This window comes from Canis lupus, chromosome 20, assembly GCF_048164855.1.
Source record: "Canis lupus baileyi chromosome 20, mCanLup2.hap1, whole genome shotgun sequence".
Lineage (NCBI taxonomy): Eukaryota > Metazoa > Chordata > Mammalia > Carnivora > Canidae > Canis > Canis lupus.
In genome coordinates this window covers 35,183,883-35,204,428 of record NC_132857.1, presented here as the reverse complement: position 1 = coordinate 35,204,428, position 20,546 = coordinate 35,183,883, and the positions used below count along the sequence as shown (strand labels likewise).

Sequence of the window (20,546 nt, the reverse complement as noted above, 5' to 3'; positions counted from 1 at the left end):
CTCTCTCTGTGTGTCTCTCACGAATAAATATTTTTTTTAAAAGTTCAAACAAATAGTTAAAAGAATTGAACAGTTAACATCTATATATTCATCCTCCCAGGTTCTGTAATTACCATCCTGCTATATTTGCTTTATCACTTGTCCATCCATCTACCTAAGCTTCTCTCCATCCATCAATACATCTTTTATGCAGTTCATAAGATGATGTTGCCCACATCTGTATACTTCACCCCCGGGCATTTCAGCTTGCATATCACTAATAGTCAATAATTATCTCTTTTTGACATAACATTTGTATCAGACAAATATTAAGTCTACCATTCAATAAGTTATAACAAGTGCCTATATCTGTAACTCAAACCCCTACGGGGATCAGCAAGTACAAACTTACAGTTATAAAATGAGTAAGTCGGGATCCCTGGGTGGCGCAGCGGTTTGGCGCCTGCCTTTGGCCCAGGGCGCGATCCTGGAGACCCGGGATCGAATCCCACGTCGGGCTCCCGGTGCATGGAGCCTGCTTCTCCCTCTGCCTGTGTCTCTGCCTCTCTCTCTCTCTCTGTGACTATCATGAATAAATAAAAAAAAAATAAAAAAAAAAAAAAAAAAAAAAAATAAAATGAGTAAGTCAAGGGGATGGGATGTACAGCATGGTGACTATAGTCAATTATATGGTATTGCAAATTTGAAAGTTGGTGAGAAAGTAAATCTTAAAAGTTCTTATCACTGTGTGGCCTTTATTTTTTTTTTTTAAGATTTTATTTATTCATAGAGACACAGGGGGTGGGGGTGGCAGAGACAGAGGCAGAGGGAGAAGCAGGCCCCATGCAGGAAGCCCGACGTGGGACTCGATCCAGGATTTCCAGGGTCTCCAGGATCACACCCCAGGCTGCAGGCAGCACTAAACCGCTGCGCCACCAGGGCTGCCCCACTGCATGGTCTTAAAGTTCTTAACTCTGTATGGTCTTAGATGGTAACTAGACTTAACTGAGGTGATGATTTCATAATGTATACAAATGTCAAATCATAATTTCGTATACCTGAAACTAGTATGTTGTATGTCAACTATACTTCAACTAAAAAAAGAAGGGAGTGGTGCCTGGCTGGCTCTTTCAGTAGAGAATGAGGCTCATGATCTCTGGGTTGTAGGTTCAAGCACTACATTAGGTACAGAGATTACTTAAAATCTTAAAAAGAGAGAGAGAGAGAGAAAGGAGGGAAAAACCTACACAGGAATTTGGTAAAGAACATTCCCCATCACTGAAGAGTTTCCCTTTTCCCTTTCACCTTCACCCCCTTTATTTGCTATCATAACAAAGTACCACAAACTGTGTGCCTTAAAACAACAGAAATCGACTGTCTGACAGTTCTAGAGTCTAGAATCCAAACCCAAAGGGTTGGGAAGACCATGTACCCACTGGAGGTGCTAGGGAAGGATCTATTCCATATGTCTTTCCTACCTTCAGATAGCCTTGGACCTTCCTTAGCATATTTAAGATTTTATTTATTTATTCATGAGACAGAGGCAGAAGGAAAAGCAGGCTCCATGCAGGAAGCCCACTGCAGGACTAAATTCCAGGACCCCAAGATCCTGCCCTGAGCCAAAGGCAGACGCTCAACCCCTGAGCCACCCAGGCGTCCCTATTACAACTCTTTTAAATTTTCTCGTGTATTAAGATAAATATGATTTGCAAAACTGAATATCTTTTTATATGTTTATTGGCCATGCATATTTCTTTTCTGGTGCATTGCTCACTCAGGTCTTTTGTGTTTTGCAACTTGGTCTGTTTAAACAACAACCAAAAGCTATTTGGGCCAAGAAGAAGTAATAGGGCCCAGAATCATCCTACTATGTAAACAACTGGAAAACTGGACAAAATATAGGACAACACTTTGGCAATATTGGACTAAAGTTGAATAAGACTATAACTCCTGAGACGAGATAAATATGTGAGGTGAGCCTTACAATAAGCTAGGTTTTCTTTTCTTTTTTTTTTTTTTTATTTATTTATGATAGTTACAGAGAGAGAGAGAGGGAGGCAGAGACACAGGCAGAGGGAGAAGCAGGCTCCATGCACCGGGAGCCCAATGTGGGATTCGATCCCGGGTCTCCGGGATCACACCCTGGGCCAAAGGCAGGTGCCAAACCGCTGCGCCACCCAGGGATCCCAATAAGCTAGGTTTTCTTTGTGAAGGCAATTTTTTTTTTCCCAGAGGTTTTTGTGTTTTGTTTTGTTTTGTTTTTTTGTATATTTTTTTATTGGAGTTCGATTTGCCAACACATAGCATAACACTCAGTGCTCATCCCGTCAAGTGCTCCGCTCAGTGCCCGTCACCCAGTCACCCCATCTCCTCACCCACCTCCCTTTCCATTACCCCTTGTTCGTTTTCCAGAGTTAGGAGTCTCTCATGTTCTGTCTCCCTCACTGATATTCCCCACTCATTTTCTCTTCTTTCCCCTTTATTCCCTTTTACTATTTTTTATATTCCCCAAATGAATGAGACCATATAATGTTTGTCCTTCTCTGATTGACTTATTTCACTCAGCATAATACCCTGCAGTTCCATCCACATCGAAGCAAATGGTGGGTATTTGTCGTTTCTTATGGCTGAGGAATATTCCAGAGTATAAATAAACCACATCTTCTTTATCCATTCATCTTTTGATGGACACTGAGGCTCCTTCCACAGTTTGGCTATTGTGGCCATTGCTGCTATAAACATTGGGGTGCAGGTGTCCCGGCGTTTCATTGCATCTGTATCTTTGGGGTAAATCCCCAACAGTGCAATTGCTGGGTCATAGGGTAACTCTATTTTTAACTCTTTGAGGAACCTCCACACAGTTTTCCAGAGTGGCTGCACCAGTTCCCATTCCCACCAATGGTGCAAGAGGGTTCCCTTTTCTCCACATCCTCTCCAACATTTGTTGTTTCCTGTCTTACTAATTTTCACCATTCTCAATGGTGTGAGGTGTATCTCATTGTGGTTTTGATGTGTATTTCCTTGATGGCAAGTGATGCGGAGCATTTTCTCATGTGCTTTGTGGCCATGTCTGTGTCGTCTTTGGTGAAATTTCTGTTCATGTCTTTTGCCCATTTCATGATTGGATTGTTTGCTTCTTTGCTGAGTTTAATAGTTCTTTATACATCTTGGACACTGGCCCTTTATCTGATCTGTCACTTGCAAATATCTTCTCCCATTCTGTAGGTTGTCTTTTAGTTTTGTTGATCGTTTCTTTTGCTGTGAGGAAGCTTTTTATCTTGATTAAGTCCCAATAATTCATTTTTGCTTTTTGTTTCCCTTGCATTCATAGATGTATCTTACAAGAAGTTGCTGTGGCCAAGTTCAAAAAAGGGTGTTGCCTGTGTTCTCCTCTCGGATTTTGATGGATTCTTGTTTCACATTTAGATCTTTCATCCATAAAAAAAAAAAAAATCTTTCATCCATTTTGAGTTTATCTTTGTGTATGGTGTTAAGAGAATGGTCTAGTTTCATTCCTCTGCACGTGGCTGTCCAATTTTCCCAGCACCATTTATTGAAGAGACTGTCCTTTTTCCAGTGGATAGTCTTTCCTGCTTTGTCAGATATTAGTCGACCATAGAGTTGAGGGCCCATTTCTGGGTTCTCTATTCTGTTCCATTGATCTATGTGTCTGTTTTTGTGCCAGTACCACACTGTCTTGATGATCACAGCTTTGTAGTACAACCTGAAATCCGGCATTGTGATGCCCCCAGCTCTGGTTTTCTTTTTTTTTTTTTTCTTTTTTTAAGATTTTATTTATTTATTCATGAGAGACAGAGAGAGACAGAGAGAGAGAGAGAGAGAGATGGAGAGAGAGAGAGGCAGAGACACAGGCAGAGGCAGAAGCAGGCTCCATGCAGGGAGCCAGACTTGGGACTCCATCCCGGGTCTCCAGGATCAGGCCCTGGGCTGAAGGCATCACTAAATCATTGAGCCACCAGGGCTGCCCTGGTTTTCTTTTTCAATATTCCCTTGGCTATTCGGGGTCTTTTCTGATTCCACACAAATCTTAAAATAATTTGTTCTAACTCTCTGAAGATAGTCCATGGTATTTTGATAGGGATTGCATTAAACGTGTACATTGCCCTGGGTAACATTGACATTTTCACAATATTAATTCTGCCAATCCATGAGCATGGAATATTTTTCCATCTCTTTGTGTCTTCCTCAATTTCTTTCAGAAGTGTTCTATAGTTTTTAGGGTATAGATCCTTTACCTCTTTGGTTAGGCTTATTCCTAGGTCTCTTATGCTTTTGGGTGCAATTGTAAATGGGATTGACTCCTTAATTTCTCTTTCTTCAGTCTCATTGTTAGTGTATAGAAATGCCACTGACTTCTGGGCATTGATTTTGTATCCTGCCACACTGCCGAATTGCTGTATGAGTTCTAGCAATCTTGGGGTGGAGTCCTTTGGGTTTTCTATATACAGTATCATGTCATCTGCAAAGAGGGAGAGTTTGACTTCTTTGCCAGTTTGAATGCCTTTTATTTCTTTTTGTTGCCTAATTGCTGAGGCTAGGACTTCTAGTACTATGCTGAATAGCAGTGTTGACAGTGGGCATCCCTGTCGTGTTCCTGATCTTAGGGGAAAGGCTCCCAGTGCTTCCCCATTGAGAATGATATTTGCTGTAGGCTTTTCATAGATGGCTTTTAAGATGCTGAAGAATGTTCCCTCTATCCCTACACTCTGAAGAGTTTTGTTCAGGAATGGATGCTGTATTTTGTCAAATGCTTTCTCTGCATCTATTGAGAGGATCATATCTTTCTTGATTTTTCTCTTGCTGATATGATGAATCACATTGATTGTTTTATGAGTGTTGAACCAGCCTTGCATCCTGGGGATAAATCCCACTTGGTCATGGTGAATAATCTTCTTAATGTACTGTTGGATCCTATTGGCTAGTATCTTGTTGAGAATTTTTGCATCTGTGTTCATCAGGGATATTGGTCTATAATTCTTGTGGAGGCAATTTATAAACTGATGCAGGAATATAGAACCCAAACAAGACTGGTAATCTTGCTACCTGGGAGGCAGATGTCAGAGTTTTGGGGAGCTGGGGCTGTTATAAGGCATGGAGCAAAGTTCCTGAGAGAAAGAAACCACATAAAGATTCCTACAAATTTACATAAGAGTCACTTTAAATCCTAGACTAAATAGTAAATCTTTGCATATGGTGAAACCCCATGCAGCCAGATAAACTTCTGAGGGAAGACAATTACCAAGTTGTAGGATGAATATTTCCAGGGCTGACTATAAGGATGAGAATAATTCAAGTTTCTTTCAGGCAGAGTGGAGAAAAGCCTCTTTGACAATACAAGTAAAAACCCAAGCAAGGCCAAACTTTAGAAGTGACTGAGTCTAACCAAGCTATAGGGTAAAAACTACTCTAGGCTCATTTTAAAAATTGTAAAACAAGCTTCAAAATGATCAGACTCATTCACAAGTTACTTAACTGCCCAACAGATAAAGCCCATTTATTTTTTAGTATTTATTTATTTTTAGATTCTATTTAATTATTTATTTCAGAGAGAGAGAGAGAGCCTGCAAGAGGGGGGAGAAGCAGAAGAGGAGGAAAAAGGAGGGGTAAAGAATCTCAAGCAGACTTCTCCATACTGAGCATGGAGCCCCTCCTAGGTTTGACCTCACAACTAGATCTCAACCCCAACCAAAACCCAAGAATTGGAAGCCTAATGGACTGAGCCACCCAGGCACCCTAGAGAAAAAAATCAATTTAAAAAATAGCATTCAATGGGCAACTGGGTGGCTCAGTAAGTTAAGTGCCTGTCTCTACTCTTGATTTTGGTTCAGGTCATGATCTCAGGGATCATGAGATGGAGCCCTTTATCTGGCTCCATGTTGGATGTGGAACCTGCTTAAGATTGTCTCCCTCTCCCTCTGCTCCTACACCCAATTCCCTTTCTAAAAAATAAATACTGGGGCAGCCCCCATGGCGCAGTGGTTTAGCACACCTGCAGCCTGGGGTGTGATCCTGGAGACCTGGGATGGAGTCCCATGTCGGGCTGCCTGCATGGAGCCTGCTTCTTTCTCCCTCTGCCTGTGTCTCTGCCTCTCTCTCTCTCTCTCTGACTATCATAAATATAAATAAATAAATAAATAAATAAATAAATAAATAAATAAATACCGTTCAAGAAAGTAAAACTTATCATGTCTAGCAAAGAAAAATTGCTATAGATAGGAAGAAACAAGGAAATATGACCCAGTGGAGAAAAATCATTTGAGAGAAACAGACTCAGAAATGGCAAAGATGGTGAGATGAGAAGAAAAAGATGATGAAACAATAACTAGGATTAATATGCCACAGATGTAGAGGACGACATAGAGATAAGGAAAATATTTTTTAAAGAACCGAATGGGAGGGGATCCCTGGGTGGCTCAGCCTGCCTTCTGGATTGCTAGGATCGAATCCCACGTCAGGCTCCCTGCGTGGAGACTGCTTCTCCCTCTGCCTGTCTCTCTCTCTCTCTCTCTCTCTGTGTGTGTGTGTGTGTGTGTGTTTCATGAATAAATAAAATCTTAAAAAAAAAAAACAACGAATGGGAGTGATGTCTTAGAAACGAATGGGAGTGGTGGAGTAGGAAGTTCCAAGAATCTGTCTTTCCACTTAAACAACTAATTAGCTTGAAGAGACTCTCTGGAGTAACTATTTTGGAATTCTGGCTCTAGATGGAATATTTGCAGCAGCCACGAGATTGCCATTGACAAGACTGGTAAGTTTTGGTGAGTTTCAGCCTTTCACATGGTAGCAACTACCATCCACCATCCCTGTAGCAGGCAGCAGTAGGGATGGCTACCTGTGGTTCTGGTTAGGCTTGCTGGAGCCAGAGTGGGCAATAAAGACCTTGTCTTCTGAATATCGAGATTATGGGTTTGATTGAGAATTGCTGCTTTTGATCAGTAAGGAGCCAGGATAGAGGCTGGTATCCATTGTTTCAACCCCAATGGGCTAACGTTGTTTCCAAGGGATTAAAAAACAGTACTTGGTTCCCCCTCCCTTTCTTGAAAGCCAGACACTTATGGCAATATTTGTCAGTCACTGGCTGAATACTGTCAGGATAACAGAATAGAAATGTAAGTGACCATATACAAAAAGAAATACACACTTCACAAAAATGTTTTGGAAAAGTAACAAATGAACAGCTCCCCATCTCAATAAGCAAGGCTCAGTAATTCCTGAGGAGTGGGGAAATTAGGTTTTCAGAGTTCTCACAACGTAATACTCAAAATGTCCACTTCTCAATAAAAATTAAATTACAAAGAAATAGGAAAGCATGGCCCATTTACAGGGGAAAAATAATAAGAATCTGACAAAAATCATCTTCAAGGAAGTCCACACAGTAGAATTATTAGTCAAAGATGTGAAATCAACTGTCTTAGATATGTTCAATGAGCTAAAGGAAACCATGGACAAGAACAGAAGGAAACTAGGAAAACAATGTTTGAACAAAATGAGAATTGAAAGGAACCAAACAGGAGCACCTGGCTTGTTTAGTCTGTAGAGCACATGATTCGATCTTGGGGTCGCGAATTTGAGCCCCTCATTGGGTGTAGAGATTACTTAAATAAATAAATACTAAAAACAGAAACAAATCCTGGAATTACAAAGTAAAATAATTGAAATGAAGGCCCACTAGAGGGGTTCTATAGCAAGTGTGGGTAGCCAAAAGAAAGGATCAGTGAGTTGAAGTTAAGATGATTGAAATTTTTTAGTGTCAGGAAGAAAAAGAAAAAAAAAAATGAGGGGGAAAGATCTGAGGCACCTGTGGAATACTATAAAACATACCAATATAAACATTAAAGGAATTCAGATGGAGAAGAGAGGAAATTGGCAGAGAATATATTTGAAATATAGTAGAACTCCCTTATCCATGGTTTCACTTTCCATAGTTTTAGTTACCTGTGGTCAACTGTGGTCTAGAAGCATTACCATATGATCCAGCAATTCTATTTCTGGGTATGTAACCAAAAGCAGTGAAAACTGGGTCACAAAGAGATATATACACTTAAGCTCGTAGAAGCATTATTCATAATTGCCAAAAGATAGAAGCAGCCCAAAATCCATCAATGGGTTAATGGCTAAGTAAGTGAGATCACACAGTATTGGTCTTTCTCTGTCTGACTTATTTCACGTAGCATAATGCCCTCAAGTTCCATCCATGTTGTTGCAAATAGTAGAATTTACTTGTGTTTTTATGGCTGCATAATATTGCACTGTATATATACCACACCTTTTCTTTTTAAGATTTATTTGAGAAGAGGGAGAGAGTGTATGCACACTCACAGAAGTTGAGGGAGGGGCAGAGGGAAACAGTCTTCAAGCAGACTCCCTGCTAAGCGCAGAACCTGACACAGAGCTCCATCCTACAACTCATGACATCATGACCTGAGCCAAAACCAGGAGTTAGATGCTTAACCATGTGAGCCACCCAGGCGCCCCTATACTACACCTTCTTTATCCATTCATCTGCTGATGGATGCTTAGATTTTTTCATGTCTTGGCTATTGTAAATAATGCTGCTATAAACATGAGGGGAAAATTTCTCTTATAAGAACACCAGTCATATTGGTTTATGGTCTGCTCAAGGGACTTCACCTTAACTTGATATCATATGCAAAGGCCAAATAAGGTCACATTCATAGGTATTGGGGATTGGAACTATATCTTATCTTTTGTAGGACATAATCCAACCCATCACCTGTTCTAATGACCTCATTTGATAAATGAGAAAACTGATGCCAGAAAAGATGAATTTTTGTTCAAGTGAGTTATTGGCAGGGTGGTCACCACTGATATTTCTATCATATATCTTCTAATGCCTTCACAGGCCCTGGTGTCATTGGGTCAATAGTTACAGGCGTGGGGCAGTCAGTGAAAGATCACCTTACTCAGAGCGTACTCACTAATGAGCAGTATCAACAAACTGCAAGCTTGTGGGTAAAGCAGACTCTAGGGCTCCACCCTAAACTTAAATCTTTTAATAAGATCTTCTGGTGACATATGCACATTAACTTCTAAAAATACTGAGCCTTGGCTCCTTCCTTTTTCTTCCCTGGACTCTCTCAGTTTCATCATAATTTCACCATTAGGCAAATCTGGCGGCAAAATGTTTTTATTTCCACCTCTCTGTTACCCAATATTATGAACTTGCCTGGAGCCATCCAAGACTTTCTCCTGTTTTCTCCCTATCAGTATAAAGAAGGAGCACAGGCCACCAGATCAGTAGACTCTGTTCCAGATAATGCTGAACAAAGCGATGCCTGAAATATGAATTCATGGAACATGAATACTTAGGTCTTTTGTCCTGAGACTTTACATGTAGGGAAAAGCCCAAAAACTCTGAAGAGAGAAGTGACTTGTCCTCAATTCACTCTTCTGTGTCCCTTCTCTGCCATCCCCCAGTCTTTGAAAGTGTCCTTCAATTAGCCTGCATGGCTAATACTCTAGTATGACTTTAAGATCTTACTACCTCCCCCCCACCCCCCCAGGGATACTTGCAGAGAGAGAAAAAGTGGACTTTCCAACAGGAGATTGTGGCTCAGGAAGGATTTAGCTGGGTAAAGGAACTACCAAATCACATGAAATTAGGCACACGTGATGACTCCGTTTCACAGACCCTCATCTATCTGCATCCCCAGCCTGCGGTATTTATACCCTCTTATATGTCGTGTTGTACACTTTTGAAAACAGTTTCAGATAACTTGTTTTCTGGAACGCTCCTAACTCCTGTGAGGAAAGTAGTATCATCTATCCTATCAGACTTGAAAGTGGTTTTTGATGTCTTAGTTTCTGAAATTTAGGCTCTTTGCAGTCTGCATATAGCATTCTCTCTCTTAGTGTGTTTCCTCATGACTGGGTTTGTTTCTTGATTTATTTTATTTGTGTACATTTTTTGAATAGGTAATGCTCTCCAAGCGTCTGACATATGAATTCTTCATGATACCCACTCTCCTGAGAGCATTCTCTTCTCAATGGAGACTTTCTGGAATGCCAAGATCCTTCAGTCTCTGGGAAGATTTAGTCTTACATTGGACTTCCCTCTGCTCCACTCTGCTCAGAATACCTTGACATGAGCAACTCCACCAGTGTGGACCAATTTAAAAAAATTTTTGTTAGAGAGTGCTTTACTTTCTTGGAAATCAGAACAAGAGAAGATTTTGCAGGCGTGGGACAAATGTCCTTGATTATTTAAAGGTTCTGATGTGAAAGAGGAATTATGTTTCTTTTTGTGGGCAGAAGCGGATTTACCATGAAGATAATTAGGTTGAAGCTTGAGGTCTCCTGACTTGTATGGCCCCCTTCCAAGACCCTGTACTTAATAATATTAAATCCTTACATTTCGGATGCCTGTGTGGCTCAGCGGTTGAGCTTCTGCCTTTGGCTCAGATCATGATCCCAGAGTTTCAGGATAGAGTCTCACATCAGGGTCCCTGCAGGGGAGCCTGCTTCTCCCTCTGCCTATGTCTCTACCTCTCTCTGTGTCCCTCATGAATAAATTAATAAAATCTTTTAAAAAAATCTTTACATTTGTGTTATTTCACTTAAACAGCCCTCTCTCAGTTGTATGATATTCAGAACACAGAAAATTGGATCTACCTCTTTTTGTGTGACTCCAGAGAGCAAACCAGGACTTAAGATAGAAATGGAAGCTAGGGATCCCTGGGTGGCGCAGCGGTTTGGCGCCTGCCTTCGATCCTGGAGACCCGGGATCAAATCCCATGTTGGGCTGCCTGCATGGAGCCTGCTTCTCCCTCCACCTGTGTCTCTGCCTCTCTCTGTGTGTGACTGTCATAAATGAATTTTTAAGAAAATTAAAAAAAAAGAAATGGAAATTAGAGTGAAGATGTTCTGTTAAAACTGCCAGTTATTTCACTGGCAAACATTTGGGAAAACAAGCAATTATGGCAAAACCATAGGCAAGTTCAGAAAACAAAGGAGAGGATGGCTCTTTTATAGAGTGGGAAGTTGAGACAGCTGCTGTAGACCAAAGGTCCTTTGACATAAACTGGGTGTTCCAAGTGTAGGGGCTTTTCACCGATTGCGTTGTGACGGTCTCTTGTTGGCTGGGGAGGAGAAAAACCATTCTACTTCCTACTGGGATAATAATGTAGTAGCTAAACCAGTATCCACTTGCAAGGTACATCTTTTCCTGTTGGGTCTCAGTGGAGCAGTGTGAGAGCTCCCCCTGCTGGCCTCTCCCCTCCATTCTAAACAGTTTCCTCTTGTAAAACCTCTCAGCTCAATAATGGAAAATCTTTCCATGGGCTAGGACTCTTCCACCAAAAAGTGGGTTATTAAAAAAAAAAGTGGGTTTTTGTGGTAGGCACCCTCTGTAGTCTACCCATAGCCACTCTTCCTTGCAACACTCCCCTTTTCCTGCTAATAAAACTTGGATTTGTTCAAGAAGTTAATGGAGGGCCCACATTGGAGAGCAGGCTTTTCCCCAAACCACAAGAGTGAATTAGGATTGGTGTAAAGAAGTCATGGTGTTCTCTTACCCTATGGTCGCTAAGTGGTCTAAATCTGGGCTGGTAATCTAGTTTTGACTAATGACACAGGGGATGGTGAGGCTTTATTCCCTGAGTGAAAAGACAAGGCTTCAGGAAGGCCTTTCCCCCTTTCCCTTTCATTCAGAAAACTCAGAATTGTTGGAGGGACTGCAGCCCTTATGTGGCCAGTAGGCTAGAAGCATAAAAACCAGACTCAACATGCTAAGGATGGCAGAACACGAAGAGTAAACGTGTTTAGGGTCCTTAGAGCATTGTTGAAACAACACTAGGCAGTTACTTACCTCTAGATTACTTGTGTGAAAAACATTAAACTCCATATTTAAGTACAGTTAACTGTATTGTCTATCACTGACAACCAAATGCATTTTTACTTAATTTGGTTGTGTTCAAGGAGAGAGACTTCTCTGTCTTTGGTGGGAGCTAGGGGACCAATTTGCCACAAAATAAGGATGTTGAAGAGAACATTTTTGTCTTGGGGACAAATTTGGGAAGGGGACAAATTGTTATTAGGAACAATCTTACATAGGGGCGCCCAGGTGGCTCAGTGGTTGAACATTGATCCTGGGGTTCTGGGGCCGAATCCTGAGTCAGGCTCCCTGCTCAGTGAGGAGCCTACTTCTTCCTCTCCCTCTGCCCCTGCCCGGCTTGTGTGCTCTCTCATTCCCTCTCTCTCTCTCAACTAAATAAATAAGATCTCAAAAAAAAAAAAAAAAAAAAAGACTAGTTTTCAAACTGGGGTAATCACCCCCTGTGGGTACACATGAAGGTTTTCCAAAAAGTACATAGTCCAGACAGCATTTTTTAAAAAAAAATTTTTATTCAAAAATTTGAAACCTGTACATAAAATAGTTCAACGTACCTATGTACTCAGCTTCAAACTGGCCCTTTTTTTGTTTCATCTTTATATCCATGGCTTCCCACCCTCCTATATCAACATTGCTTTTTTATTGAGACAAGGATACAGAGATGACTCTCAACAACTCCTCCCATCCCTGTACTCCTATGCTGCTTCTCCCATGAGGCGAAATAAAATGTCCTACAATTAGATTGTAATGATGGTTGCGCAGCTTTGTGAATATACTAAATGCCACCGAAGTGTGCACTTTAAATGGGTCACTTGTATTATATGTGACATACATATCTCAATGAAGTTTTTTTTAAAAAGTAGAGAAAGAAAATTTATCTAAAAGAAAAAAAAAAAAGTGGGATCTTATTCCCAACCCAGTTGAATGGGCAACAGAAGTGACACTATGTGACTTCTGGGCATTTCCCTTAATAGGCTTCAGGGCCTGAGCCACCCCAACTACCCTGCTGGAGAAAGAGGGCCAGGCAGAACCCAGCTGTTCATTTCAGCCTCCCCAGGTGAGATGAATGAAGCCATTTTGGTAACTCCAGCTCCTGTTGGGCTGCGCTAGCCAACGCCACGGGGTGCAGAGACCAGCTGTCCCTGCCAAGCCCAACTATCAAGTCTTGGGGTGGTGGAGGACAGACAGTGCCAAATCTCCAGTAGAGGCGGACTATTTGCTTCTTCTCATCTCCGCCAGCAGGGCCTTCATGGACCTCCCAGTGACTCAGACCTTGAGGCAGGCACACAAGGCCCTTCACCTCACAGCTCTTTGCTCCCTGGCTTGGCATCTTCCACGGCTGTATTTATTTACTCTAGGCATGCTGGCTTTCCTTGACAGACCAAACACCCATTCAACGGGGCCTTCGGGGTTAACCTCTGCTCTTCCCCCAGGAGTCCACAGAACCACTCCTTCACCTCCTTTCCATCTGCACTCAAAGGTCACCTGCTTAGGGACACCTTCCTCCTTACCTAGCTAGTCTATCAAAAATGACCACTTCCTTATTCCCCCTGCCTCCGGCTTTGATTTTCCTCTGTCGTTTAGCACTGCCTAACGTAGTCTTTAATTTTACTAATGTACCTCACTTATTTTGTCTTTTCTGCAAGCACTTAAGCTACACGAGGCATTTTTTATTTTTTATTTATTTTTTTAAATTTATTTATTTTATTTATTTATTTTATTTATTTTTTATTTTTTTTACACGAGGCATTTAAAAAAAAAAAACATTTTATTTACTTGAGCGAAAGAAAGAGAGAGCAGAAGCAGGGGGGGGAGGGTGGAGGCAGAGGGAGAAGCCGACTCCGCTGAGCAGGGAGCCCGGGGCGGGGCCCATCCCAGGACCCCGGGATCGTGACCTGAGCCGAGCCGAAGGCTGGGCCACCGGGGTTCCCCGTGCATGAGGGATTTTTGTGTGACTTGATTACCTGCTCTAGCTCCAGGGTCTAGAAAACAGCTTGGCCCATGTTAGGCAATTTCACAGATTATCCGTACAAAGAACGGTCCCCTAGTCGCAGTGGATTTCCTTGACCACGCTGTGTTAAGCAGAAATCTATTCCCTGTTCCCTGCCTTTTCTTCAAGATACACCACTACTTGGTATGTACTTGTTACCGTCCTTCCCCCCACTGCAAGGAAAGGTCCTCTAACAACCGGGTAGCAGGGATTTGCTGAAAGAATTCATTTCTGGAACGAATGGATGGACGCTGGGCTCGGAAGGCGCTGAGCCGCCTCCGGGCGGGGCGCGTCTCGGGCTTCGGGCGGGCGTGCACCCCCTTCCGAGGAGGAGCCGGAGAGCGCGGGCTGGATTTCGGCGGCGCCCCTTTAAACCAGCCCGGGACGCGGGCCTGCAGCGCTGGTCGCCGCTTCTGCGGGGCCTGGCATCGCCGGTTTAAGGCGCGTCTCGCTCGGCCGGGCGATTTCCGGGGCGGTGTCATTGCCCATTTAAGAGCGGAGCGCCCCGCCTCCCGGGGGCGGAGCCTGGAGGGAGCTTTAAGGGGCGGGCCGGCGGCCGGCCGGGGTCCTTGGGAGGATTAGCGCCGGGTGGGCGTGCGCCTCAGGCCGCCATTTCTCGGCGTCCGCCGAGGAGCCGCCCCCTCCCCGGGCTCGCCCGCGACCCGAGCGCCCGCGCCGCCGGCTCTCCGCGCTTCGGTCGCCAGCCCAGGTGAGCGCGAGGCCCAGCGGCCCCGGCTGCACTGCCCACACCGGGTCGGCCCACGCCCCGTTTCGCCTCAGCGCCCCGGGGACCCGTCCTGGTTCGCGCCGGGGCTCGGCTCTCGCGGCCTCGCTCCGGGCGCCGCGGCCCCCGCCGGCCAAATATTAAACCTGCCGGGAGGGGAGGGGCGGCGGCGGCCAATGGGGCCGGGCGGCTGAGCTTCGGGCGGTCCCGGCGGCGCGGCGGGAGCGGGGGCGGGGGCGGGGGCCGGGGCCGAGGCGGGTTAATGTGTGCCGGCCCGACCCCGACCCCGGCCCCGGCCCCGACCCGACCCCGGCCCCGGCCCCTGCCCAGTCGCGGCGCTGGCTGCCTCCGGGGCGGCCGAGGGTCGCCCTTCTCAACAGGTCTCGCCTTAGAGCGGCTGGCGACGGGCATGTGGTGGCTCAAGGGGAAAAGCCCACCGTGACCTGGTGTCAGCGTCTTAGAAACGCGGAGGGGCCCCGGGGCTCGGTTCGCGCGGGACCGGGACCTGAGCGGCTTGGACGCTGTGGGAGGCAGGTGTGTTCCCAGCCGTGGCGGGACCCCAGGACCTCCCCGCCCCTCCCCCGCCCCTCCCCCTCCCCCGCGGCGCCGGCGTGTTAGGGTGGGTGCTCGGGTGGGTGACAGTCATCGTGCCCGTCTCTGGCTTTGTGGGGCGGAGTCTCTTGAATTTTAGCTAAGGGCGAGAAGACCCAAGGCTTTGAAACTGTTTGACAACATTTTATTATTTATTTATTTATTTATTTATTTATTTATTTATTTATTAAAAAGATTTTATTTATTTATTCATGAGAGACACAGAGAGAGAGAGTCAGAGACACAGGCAGAGGGAGAAGCAGGCTCCATGCAGGGAGCCCGACGTGGGACTGGATCCCGGGACTCCAGGATCACACCCTGAGGCAAAGGCAGGCGCCAAGCCGCTGAGCCACCCAGGGATCCCCCATGTTTGACAACATTTTAAAATTAATAGCAGTTTTTTTTTTTTTTTTTTAAAGAATTAGGGGTAAAATGACCCGCAACTCCATTTCTGATATTGCTAAAACATTGCTGAACCCTCTTAACATAATGGATTATTCGTACACATAAGCTAGTTTGCAGGGTTTTCTTTTCTTTTTCCCCTTCTTTTTATTTTATTTAATTTATTCACGAGAGAAACAGAGAGAGAGAGGGAGAAGAGGCTCCCTGCGGGGAGCCCGATGCGGGGGTGGGGGGGTGGGGGGGCGCTCGGTCCCAGGACCCCAGGATCGCGTCGCCGAAGGGAGCTGCTCAACCACCGAGCCAGCCAGGCGCCTGGCGTTTTCTTCTTTTTATAGTAAACTTCATTAGAAAATGATCTGTGTTACTTCTGTTGAATTACTCTCTTGCAGGCGTTTTCCGTGTTGGCATTAGTGGGACCAAAGATATCAATATCTAGGACACTTGCTGTGTATTGGTATATTGCTTTATCAAAAGGCATTTGCCTACCAAAGAATGTGGCCACCACTTAGAAGTGTGTATGCGAGAGTATACACATTTCATGGCAAATTTGAATTTTAGATAAATATCTTTAAAAACCTTCAGTTAATTTAGGTGTAAATGGTTTACTTCAGTTTACATTTTTATGATCGTAAAGAATAGCTTCCTTTACAGAGAAAAATGAAAAATCTCAGATTAAAAAACCAGCATTAAAAAAACAAACATGTAAACCTACTCTCGAGAATTCCACTGTATCATTTTAGTGTCAGACAAGTTCTTTATTGAGTGCCTAATATGCTGATTGCTGTGCTAGCTGGGTCATCTTGCTGAATGAGTCAGACCAGATTCTTGAGTCTTGGTGGGGAAGTACCCAGTAAAAAACATAATTAAACAATTGGGTATTTAATTACAGTTTTGGTAAATGCTGTAAAGAAAAGTCTAAGGGTACTTACAGGAGCACCTAATTTAGACTCAGGAGTCACGGAATGCTTTTCTGAAGAAATGGGAGAGAGGTGAAGTGGAAAGAGAGCATTCCGGAAAGATGGAACAGCCAAAACAAAAAACAACAACAACAAAAAAATGTCCACAATTAAAAGGAATTGTTGAATTGGGCAGAAGGGATACTAGAGCAGAGTGGGCTGCCTGAAAGACCATTAAAGATTTTTAAGTTGGGATCAGATTTGTGGTTGTTAAAAATGCACTGCTGTAGCGTTCAGAATGGAAGTAGCAGTGGGGATGGAAAGAGAGTGAATATGGGAAAACTTATTTTTTTTAAAGATTTTATTTATTCAGGAGAGACACACAGAGAGAAGCAGAGACACACACAGAGGGAGAAGCAGGCTCCCCGTGGGGAGCGCAGTACTGGACTCCATCCTAAGATCCTGGGATCACGACCTGAGCCAAAGGCAGACGCTCAGCCACTGAGCCACCCAAGTGCCCCAAAACCTTTTTTTCTCTTAACAATTTTTTTTTTTAATAGACTCCACATTGAAGGTGGAGCTCAACATGGGGCTTAACTCATGACCCTGATATCAAGACCTGAGCTGAAATCAGGAGTCAGATGCTCACTTGACTGAACCATCTAGCTGTCCCTTAACAATTTTTAAAAACTCTTGACAGATTCATAAATTCTTATTATAGAGGACTTCAGTACCTCCACATGACCCACTCCAGAGATAAACTCACTTAACAGTTTGCATGTCTTAGTCCTTTTGTGCGTATGGTAAGTATCCCACCCTAGAGTAGGATAAAACTTACCACTTTTCAGGATGCCTGGGTGATCCCGGGGTCCTGGGATCAAGTCGTGCATTGGGCTCTCTGCAAGGAGCCTGCTTCTTCCTTTGCCTATGTCTCTGCCTCCTCTCTGTTATGAATAAATACAAAAATCTTAAAAACAAACAAACAAACAAAAACCCTTACCCACTTTTCTCTGATTTCATTTTTCATTTAGAAATTTTGTCTGTGTCTAAGTCAATTGTATTTAAAAAACAGCTGTGTCGTATACCAGTTGATATACCATAATTTGTTTAACCACTTGCATATTGGTGGGCATATTTACAATTTTAAGTCAGGTATACCCTGAAAATCCTTATTTCTCCAACTTGGATCACATCCTATTTCTTAGGATATCCTACCGGAAATAAATTTACTGAGTAACACTGTATGCACGTTAACATTTTTGACAATGTGGTCAGATCCTCCAAAGAGGACAGTGTAGGGGGTGCCTGGGTGTTTCAGTGGTTGAGTGTCTGCCTTAAGCTCAGATCGTGATACCAAGATCCTGGGGTGGAGTCTCGCATTGGGCTCCTTGCTCTGCAGGGAGCCTGCTTCTTCCTCTGCCTTTGCCTCTCTCTCTGTCTCTCATGAATAAGTGAATAAAATCTTTAAAAAAAAAGTGTATGAGTGTGACTGTTTTTCCTATATCCTTTTTAACACTGGCTTTTTTTTTTTTTTTGTAAAGATTTTATTTGTGAGAGACACACAGAGAGAGGCAGAGACACAGGCAGAGGGAGAAGCAGGCTCCATGTGGAGAGCCTGACATGGGACTCGATCCCGGGATGCCAGGATCATGCCCTGGGCTGAAGGCAGTGCTAAACCGCTGAGCCACCCGGACTGCCCAACCCTGGCTATCTTAAGTCTTAAATGACAGTATCTTTTTTAAAATTTAGATTTCCTTTGTTATTGTCGATGTCAAACATTTTTTTATACATATTTCATTGCATATCATCTTTTAGAACTTGTTTCTTCATACCTTGCCCATTGTTTTCTGTTGCATTACTTAATGGTGATAGTTCTTTATTAAACTACATATTAGTCCTTTAAAAAATTTTAAAAGCTCTTCACCCTAATATATTGTTTCCTTCTAGTACTTTATCATTTCTTTAATTTTAAATTCTTAGTCCATCTGAAATTTATTTTCATGTAAGTTGCTTTTATATTTTGTAAAAAGTTGTTTCTGGCATTGGGTTCAAAATACATAGTTCCGCATCTTAAAAGAAGCTTTATTTTTCCTTAGCAGGTTAATTCTACTTGCATGATGAATTTTTATTTTCAAGGTGTAAGATAAGGTGAGAGTCAGAAAACTTGTTTTATAGTTCATTTGCTTCCTAGGACTCACACGGTTGTAGTGCATTTTGAGTGTTTTTTTTTTTTTTTCTTAGAAAAACTTTTATTTTGGAAAGATTCAACTTAGAAGTAGTCAGAAGAGTATAATGAATCCCCATGTACCCATCATGTCCAACAGTGGCCAGTTATCTGGGCAATTTGTTTAGTTTCTATTCCCACTAAACTCTCTCTTTTGTATTACTTTGGTGCAAATACTAGATACTGCATCATTTATCTATAAATATTTTAGTGCGTATCTTTAAAAAAATAAGGATTTTTTGGAAACATATCTTTAATACTACTATTATATCTAAAAGAAAAATGGCAGTAATTCCTTGATTATCATAAACAATCCAGTCAGTGTTCAAATGTGTGCTTGTATGTCCTTAGGAAGTTCAAATGACAATTGTCATGGCTTTGCTAGTTTACCTGATTACATAGGGATATGCATACTTGTAAATATAGCAACTGAATTTTTCATATGTTGGTATTATTCCTGTATTTCAGCTTTTATTTTCATCATGTTTATAAATGCATCTAGTTTACATTTTATCTTTTTGTTTTGTTTTGTTTTTTTTTGAGAGGAAGAGAGAGAGACAGAGATAGAACATGAGTTGGGGGCAGCCTGGGTGGCTCAGCGGTTTAGTGCCACCTTCAGCCCAGGGCCTGATCCTGGAGACCCCGGATCAAGTCGCACATTGGGCTCCCTGCATGGAGCCTTCTTCTCCCTCTGCCTGTGTCTCTGCCTCTCTCTCTCTGTGTCTCTCATGAATAAATAGATAAAATCTTTAAAAAAAAAACAACAAAAACATGAGTGGGGTGAGAGAGGGAGAGAGAGACTCCTAGGCAGGTTCCATGCCCACAGAGCAGATGTGGGGCTGGATCTCACAATCTCTAGATCATGACCTGAGCCAAAATCAAGAGTGGGAAGCTTAACCGACTGAGACACTTAGGTACCTCACAAATGCATTTAAAATATCAACTGGCATCAAATGCCTTAATGAAAGTGATGAGCATGGATTTGACAACTGTTTACGAAAAGATATGACCTTGGAATCTGATTGTGATGAACAGCTACTTATTACTGTGGCATTTAATCAGCCTGTTAAGCTTTATTCAATGAAATTTCAAGGGCCTAATAATGGTCAGGGTCCTAAATATGTAAAAATTTTTATCAATCTACCCCGAACTATGGATTTTGAAGAAGCAGAAAGAAGTGAACCAACTCAAGCTCTGGAACTAACAGAGGATGATATTAAAGAAGATGGCATTGTCCCACTTCGTTATGTTAAGTTTCAGAATGTTAACAGTGTAACTATATTTGTTCAGTCCAATCAAGGTGAAGAAGAAACAACAAGAATTTCATATTTTATTTTTATTGGTACTCCAGTCCAGGCAACCAATATGAATGACTTCAAATGAGTAGTTGGCAAAAAATGAGAAAGCCACTAAGGTACAAAAGACACTGGAAGACCTTAATGCAATCAGATCTACAGCTCCTGGATAATTGCTTGATTCTCATCAGAGACTGTCAATATTCCATTCATTGCCATTACCAATAAATCATTGCTTTTGTTCGGGGAAAAAAAAAAAGACTTATACATTATATGTGCAACAACAAATGTGTGACTTTAAAAGTATATATATTTCTTTATTTTAGAGAGAGAGAGAGAGAGAGACAGCATGAATAAGAGGACAGAGCGAGAGAGAGGGAAGGAGAGAATCCCAAGCAGACTCTGAGTGAGTGCAGAGCCTGAAGCAGGGCTTGATCCCAGGACCTCAAGATCATGACCTGAGCTGAAACCAATAAGTTGGGCTGAAACCAATAAGTTGGCTGCTCAACCAGCTGCACCACCCAGATGTCCTTACAAATGTGTGATTTTAAAATTTTTATATTTTGAAATAGT

At 42.9% G+C, this 20,546-nt stretch overlaps 1 protein-coding gene and 1 pseudogene across 6 annotated transcripts in view; both read left to right on the top strand.

Moving 5' to 3' along the window:
* The first annotated feature begins 14,392 nt into the window (after positions 1-14,392).
* The window catches only part of EPB41L5 (erythrocyte membrane protein band 4.1 like 5), a 145,636-nt gene continuing 139,482 nt past the window's right edge, over positions 14,393-20,546 (top strand). For 4 of the 6 annotated variants that reach the window (XM_072788873.1, XM_072788874.1, XM_072788872.1 and 1 more), the window contains exon 1: positions 14,393-14,550. The gene's annotated coding sequence lies outside the window, so the exon portion shown is untranslated. Of the gene's footprint in view, positions 14,551-14,886; positions 15,100-20,546 lie in introns of those variants that run through there. The other 2 variants (XM_072788875.1, XM_072788871.1) reach the window with 2 other exon arrangements.
* Positions 19,576-20,247, top strand: LOC140611856 (thioredoxin-like protein 1 pseudogene; annotated as a pseudogene).